This window comes from Hemiscyllium ocellatum, unplaced genomic scaffold (genome assembly GCF_020745735.1).
Source record: "Hemiscyllium ocellatum isolate sHemOce1 unplaced genomic scaffold, sHemOce1.pat.X.cur. scaffold_3157_pat_ctg1, whole genome shotgun sequence".
Taxonomy (NCBI): Eukaryota; Metazoa; Chordata; class Chondrichthyes; order Orectolobiformes; family Hemiscylliidae; genus Hemiscyllium; species Hemiscyllium ocellatum.
Window position 1 is genome coordinate 35001 of NW_026868330.1, and position 7500 is coordinate 42500.

Below are 7500 nucleotides of genomic sequence, written 5' to 3' on the forward strand. Positions count from 1 at the left end.
AATCAGTAACCAGCGACACTTAGAATATTTTTGAAGCAGTACAAATCAGTAACCAGCGACACTTAGAATATTTTTGGAGCAGTACAAATCAGTAACCAGCGACACTTAGAATATTTTTGAAGCAGTACAAATCAGTAACCACTGACACTTAGAATATTTTTGAAGCAGTACAAATCAGTAACCAGCGACACTTAGAATATTTTTGAAGCAGTACAAATCAGTAACCACTGACACTTAGAATATTTTTGAAGCAGTACAAATCAGTAACCAGCGACACTTAGAATATTTTTGGAGCAGTACAAATCAGTAACCACTGACACTTAGAATATTTTTGAAGCAGTACAAATCAGTAACCAGCGACACTTAGAATATTTTTGAAGCAGTACAAATCAGTAACCACTGACACTTAGAATATTTTTGAAGCAGTACAAATCAGTAACCGCTGACACTTAGAATATTTTTGAAGCAGTACAAATCAGTAACCAGCGACACTTAGAATATTTTTGGAGCAGTACAAATCAGTAACCACTGACACTTAGAATATTTTTGAAGCAGTACAAATCAGTAACCAGCGACACTTAGAATATTTTTGGAGCAGTACAAATCAGTAACCACTGACACTTAGAATATTTTTGAAGCAGTACAAATCAGTAACCAGCGACACTTAGAATATTTTTGAAGCAGTACAAATCAGTAACCACTGACACTTAGAATATTTTTGAAGCAGTACAAATCAGTAACCAGCGACACTTAGAATATTTTTGAAGCAGTACAAATCAGTAACCACTGACACTTAGAATATTTTTGAAGCAGTACAAATCAGTAACCAGCGACACTTAGAATATTTTTGAAGCAGTACAAATCAGTAACCAGCGACACTTAGAATATTTTTGGAGCAGTACAAATCAGTAACCAGCGACACTTAGAATATTTTTGAAGCAGTACAAATCAGTAACCACTGACACTTAGAATATTTTTGAAGCAGTACAAATCAGTAACCAGCGACACTTAGAATATTTTTGAAGCAGTACAAATCAGTAACCACTGACACTTAGAATATTTTTGAAGCAGTACAAATCAGTAACCGCTGACACTTAGAATATTTTTGAAGCAGTACAAATCAGTAACCAGCGACACTTAGAATATTTTTGAAGCAGTACAAATCAGTAACCACTGACACTTAGAATATTTTTGGAGCATTACAAATCAGTAACCAGCGACACTTAGAATATTTTTGGAGCAGTACAAATCAGTAACCAGCGACACTTAGAATATTTTTGAAGCAGTACAAATCAGTAACCAAGTGCATTTTTGAATTGGTTACTGATTTCTCCGTTGAAGTTGGGGCTGCGGTTGGCTTCAGTTAGTGGTGGGGGCTTAATTTTCGCCGAGGGGAGCGTGTCCCGGTAGTGTCTCCGAGGAAGTGGTACCTATTGAAGGGGGTGTTTCTGAATTTGGGCCCTTTTTGAGTGGCATTGCCGGATGGGTTTTGTGTTGAAGGCTTCCAAATCGGGTAGCTCAGCCGGATTTGACCCGGCGGTTCTACCGACTGTCACGCCTTCGAGGGGGGACTGTTGTCTAAGTTCAGGCCGAATTTGGTGAATTTCCTAAGTCGGGAAGTGGTCCCAACGGGTTTGGGAGTGAACCTAACTGCTCATACCAACTTTGAGGCTTTGGGGCCGGGTAGCACAGTCGGATTTGACCCGGCGGTTCTGCCGAATGCCTGGCCTTCGAGGGGGGCCTGCCCTCTGAGTTCAGGCCGAATTTGGTGATTTTCCTAAGTCGGGAAGTGGTCCAAACGGGGATGGGAGTGAACCTGACAGCTCATACCGACTTTGGGGCTTCCAAGCCGGGTAGCTCAGTCGGATTTGATCCGGCGATTCTGCCGACTTCCACGCCTTCGAGCGGGGACTCTCCTCTAAGTTCAGGCCGAATTTGGTGAATTTCCTAAGTCGGGAAGTGGTCCAAACGGGGATGGGAGTGAACCTAACTGCTCATACCAACTTTGAGGCTTTGGGGCCGGGTAGCACAGTCGGATTTGACCCGGCGGTTCTGCCGAATGCCTGGCCTTCGAGGGGGGCCTGCCCTCTGAGTTCAGGCCGAATTTGGTGATTTTCCTAAGTCGGGAAGTGGTCCAAACGGGGATGGGAGTGAACCTGACAGCTCATACCGACTTTGGGGCTTCCAAGCCGGGTAGCTCAACCGGATTTGATCCGGCGGTTCTAGCGACTGCCACGGCTTCGAGGGGGGACTGTTGTCTAAGTTCAGGCCGAATTTGGTGAATTTCCCGAGTCGGGAAGTGGTCCAAACGGGGATGGGAGTGAACCTGACAGCTCTTACCGACATTGAGGCTTCGGGGCCGGGTAGCTCAGTCGGATTTGACCCGGCGATTCTGCCGACTTCCACGCCTTCGAGCGGGGACTCTCCTCTAAGTTCAGGCCGAATTTGGTGAATTTCCTAAGTCGGGAAGTGGTCCAAACGGGGATGGGAGTGAACCTGACAGCTCTTACCGACTTTGGGGCTTCCAAGCCGGGTAGCTCAACCGGATTTGATCCGGCGGTTCTAGCGACTGTCACGCCTTCGAGGGGGGACTGTTGTATAAGTTCAGGCCGAATTTGGTGAATTTCCCGAGTCGGGAAGTGGTCCAAACGGGGATGGGAGTGAACCTGACAGCTCTTACCGACTTTGGGGCTTCCAAGCCGGGTAGCTCAACCGGATTTGATCCGGCGGTTCTGCCGACTGTCACGCCTTCGAGGGGGGACTGTTGTATAAGTTCAGGCCGAATTTGGTGAATTTCCCGAGTCGGGAAGTGGTCCAAACGGGGATGGGAGTGAACCTGACAGCTCTTACCGACTTTGAGGCTTCGGGGCCGGGTAGCTCAGCCGGATTTGATCCGGCGGTTCTGCCGACTGTCACGCCTTCGAGGGGGGACTGTCCTCTGAGTTCAGGCCGAATTTGGTGAATTTCCCGAGTCGGGAAGTGGTCCAAACGGGGATGGGAGTGAACCTGACAGCTCATACCGACTTTGAGGCTTCCAAGCCGGGTAGCTCAGCCGGATTTGACCCGGCGATTCTGCCGACTTCCACGCCTTCGAGGGGGGACTGCCCTCTGAGTTCAGGCCGAATTTGGTGCATTTCCCGAGTCGGGAAGTGGTCTCTGTCACAACGGGGGCAAGTGTCTGAAGAGGTAAAGTGAGTAACCAGCACAGCTTAGGGAAGGGTTCCAAAGTTCTCAACAATGTGAATTCGGTTACCAGGAAAGCTTAGGAAAGTTGCCTGACTGTCCCAAACGAATGAACTGCAAAACTTAGGGAACATGCCCGAAGATGCTTAAAAGTGTGAAATCAGTAAGCAGGAAAGCATAGGAAAGTGCCTGAAAGTGCTAAATGAGTAACATGAAAAACGTAGAAAAATGCCCGAAAATGTTTAAAAGTGTGAACTCAGTAACCAGCAAAACTTAGTAAAACGTTGGAAAAGCAGAAATGAGTAACCAGAAAAACTTAGAAAAATGTTTGAAAATGAGAAATGAGTAACCAGAAAAACTTAGAAAAATGTTTGAAAATGAGAAATGAGTAACCAAGAAAACTTAGAAAAATGCCCAAAAAGAAGAAATCAGTAACCAGAAAAACTTAGAAAAATGTTTGAAAATGAGAAATGAGTAACCAGAAAAACTTAGAAAAATGTTTGAAAATGAGAAATGAGTAACCAAGAAAACTTAGAAAAATGCCCAAAAAGAAGAAATCAGTAACCAGAAAAACTTAGAAAAATGTTTGAAAATGAGAAATGAGTAACCAAGAAAACTTAGAAAAATGTTTGAAAATGAGAAATGAGTAACCAAGAAAACTTAGAAAAATGCCCAAAAAGAAGAAATCAGTAACCAGAAAAACTTAGAAAAATGTTTGAAAATGAGAAATGAGTAACCAAGAAAACTTAGAAAAATGCCCAAAAAGAAGAAATCAGTAACCAGAAAAACTTAGAAAAATGTTTGAAAATGAGAAATGAGTAACCAAGAAAACTTAGAAAAATGCCCAAAAAGAAGAAATCAGTAACCAGAAAAACTTAGAAAAATGTTTGAAAATGAGAAATGAGTAACCAGAAAAACTTAGAAAAATGTTTGAAAATGAGAAATGAGTAACCAAGAAAACTTAGAAAAATGCCCAAAAAGAAGAAATCAGTAACCAGAAAAACTTAGAAAAATGTTTGAAAATGAGAAATGAGTAACCAAGAAAACTTAGAAAAATGCCCGAAAAGAAGAAATCAGTAACCAGAAAAACTTAGAAAAATTTTCGGCCAAGTGTGAAAAATATTCTAAGTGTCAGCGGAGGAAAATGCCGAAGCATCGGGAAAGATTCAAAAACTCATGCCGAACATGAGTTCCGAAGTGCCGGAGGAACTGGGCGAATTGAGCCCGGCGGTTGGCCAGATGTCGTTTTGAGTCTGCAGCCCGAAAACTTTAACTTTGTCTGCCGCGGAAGTCTGGACCGGGAAAAATCCAAACGGTTTTGCCGGGTTCGAGTTCCAGAGCGAAGCAGTCGAATTTGAAATTCAGACCCATTCAGTGCCACTTGACATTGTGACACAGTGAGGTTGGCGGGGTACCCGGAGATTTCTGGGAACACGATTTTTAGAACAAAATGGCGGCGCGGGACCACTTTGAAAGGCATCCGAAAAACGGTTCCGCGGGCAGAGCACTTGAATGACAGGCCTGTGTGCATGCCCAAGAGCTCTCGGAAGTCTAATTTTTGACACTTTGTCAAATTTTCGACAGACTTACCCAACTCTTGCTGCCTGTTCTAAGAATCAGTCAGAGGCCTGTGCGGCGGTCTCTTGACACTTTGGAGGGCGGGCAAACCCCACGTTGACTCCGGCCGTCCCTCCAAAAGGCACTTGCTATTGGGGGAAAGGATTGCAAGTAGCCTGGTTCCCGTGGGAGCGGCCAGGAAGGGTGCAGGCTGGCCCTTGCCTGAGCATTCCCAAAACCCTCTTCCGCTGAGAGCAGACCTCGCACGCCGCACTACCGGCTCTGGGAGTGGTTGGCCGCTATTGTACATAGTCCGGTCCTTCCTCTGCCACCCGGCAAGTGCGATGGCTCTGCCGCCCTGCGGTGCTCGTCACCCAGGTTTGGGGAACACGATACTTAGAACATGTTGGCGGCTCGGGACCTGCAGGCGAAAGGGGCCCCGTGGTGCTGAGCACATCGACCTCGGGTCTCAGTGCAAGCCGGAGAGTTCGCGGAAGTCTTAAAAGATTTTGACATCTGCTCAAATCTTTGACAGGCTTGCCTGACTCTTTCCGTCCGTTCTAAGAATCAGTCGGAGGCCGGGGCGGGGACGGTCTCTTGACACACGGAGGGTTGGCTTCCCTCCTCAGGTGTTTGTGTCGAAAATGAAGGCGAGAGATGCAAGCGTCCTGGTTCCCCTGGGTGCTGCCAGCAAGGGTGCAGGCTGACCCTTGCCTGAGCACTCCCAAAAGCCTCTTAAGCTGAGAGCAGGCGCCGCACTACCGGCTCTGGGAGTCGTTGGCCGCTATTGTACATAGTCCGGTCCTTCCTCTGCCACCCGGCAAGTGCGATGGCTCTGCCTCCCTGCGGTGCTCGTCACCCAGGTTTGGGGAACACGATACTTAGAACATGTTGGCGGCTCGGGACCTGCAGGCGAAGGGGGCCCCGTGGTGCTGAGCACATCGACCTCGCGTCTCAGTGCAAGCCGGAGAGTTCGCGGAAGTCTTAACAGGCTTGCCTGACTCTTTCCGTCCGTTCTAAGAATCAGTCGGAGGCCGGGGCGGGGACGGTCTCTTGACACACGGAGGGTTGGCTTCCCTCCTCAGGCGTTTGTGTCGAAAATGAAGGCGAGAGATGCAAGCGTCCTGGTTCCCCTGGGTGCTGCCAGCAAGGGTGCAGGCTGACCCTTGCCTGAGCACTCCCAAAAGCCTCTTAGGCTGAGAGCAGGCGCCGCACTACCGGCTCTGGGAGTCGTTGGCCGCTATTGTACATAGTCCGGTCCTTCCTCTGCCACCCGGCAAGTGCGATGGCTCTGCCTCCCTGCGGTGCCCGTCACCCAGGTTTGGAGAACACGATACTTAGAACATGTTGGCGGCTCGGGACCTGCAGGCGAAAGGGGCCCCGTGGTGCTGAGCACATCGACCTCGCGTCTCAGTGCAAGCCGGAGAGTTCGCGGAAGTCTTAACAGGCTTGCCTGACTCTTTCCGTCCGTTCTAAGAATCAGTCGGAGGCCGGGGCGGGGACGGTCTCTTGACACACGGAGGGTTGGCTTCCCTCCTCAGGCGTTTGTGTCGAAAATGAAGGCGAGAGATGCAAGCGTCCTGGTTCCCCTGGGTGCTGCCAGCAAGGGTGCAGGCTGACCCTTGCCTGAGCACTCCCAGAAGCCTCTTAGGCTGAGAGCAGACGCCGCACTACCGGCTCTGGGAGTCGTTGGCCGCTATTGTACATAGTCCGGTCCTTCCTCTGCCACCCGGCAAGTGCGATGGCTCTGCCTCCCTGCGGTGCCCGTCACCCAGGTTTGGAGAACACGATACTAAGAACATGTTGGCGGCTCGGGACCTGCAGGCGAAAGGGGCCCCGTGGTGCTTAGCACATCGACCTCGCGTCTCAGTGCAAGCCGGAGAGTTCGCGGAAGTCTAAAGCTTTTGACATTCGCTCAAAGCTTTGACAGGCTTGCCCGACTCTTTCCGTCCGTTCTAAGAATCAGTCAGAGGCTGGTGGGGAGGTCTCTTGACGCAAGGGGAGGGGTGGCGTCCCTCCTCAGGCGCTTGTGTCGAAAATGAAGGCGAGAGATGCAAGCGTCCTGGTTCCCCTGGGTGCTGCCAGCAAGGGTGCAGGCTGACCCTTGCCTGAGCACTCCCAGAAGCCTCTTAGGCTGAGAGCAGACGCCGCACAACCGGCTCTGGGAGTCGTTGGCCGCTATTGTACATAGTCCGGTCCTTCCTCTGCCACCCGGCAAGTGCGATGGCTCTGCCTCCCTGCGGTGCCCGTCACCCAGGATTGGAGAACACGATACTAAGAACATGTTGGCGGCTCGGGACCTGCAGGCGAAAGGGGCCCCGTGGTGCTTAGCACATCGACCTCGCGTCTCAGTGCAAGCCGGAGAGTTCGCGGAAGTCTAAAGCTTTTGACATTCGCTCAAAGCTTTGACAGGCTTGCCCGACTCTTTCCGTCCGTTCTAAGAATCAGTCAGAGGCCGGTGGGGAGGTCTCTTGACGCAAAGGGGAGGGGTGGCGTCCCTCCTCAGGCGCTTGTGTCGAAAAATGAAGGCGAGAGACGCGAGCGGCCTGGTTGCTTTGGGTGCTGCCAGGAAGGATGTGGTCTGACCCTTGCCTGAGCACATCCAAAAGCATGTGATGTTGAGAGCAGACCTCGAGCCCCGCACAACCGGCTCTGGGAGTCGTTGGCCGCTATTGTACATAGTCCGGTCCTTCCTCTGCCACCCGGCAAGTGCGATGGCTCTGTCGCCCTGTGGTGCCCGTCACCCAGGTTTGGGGAACA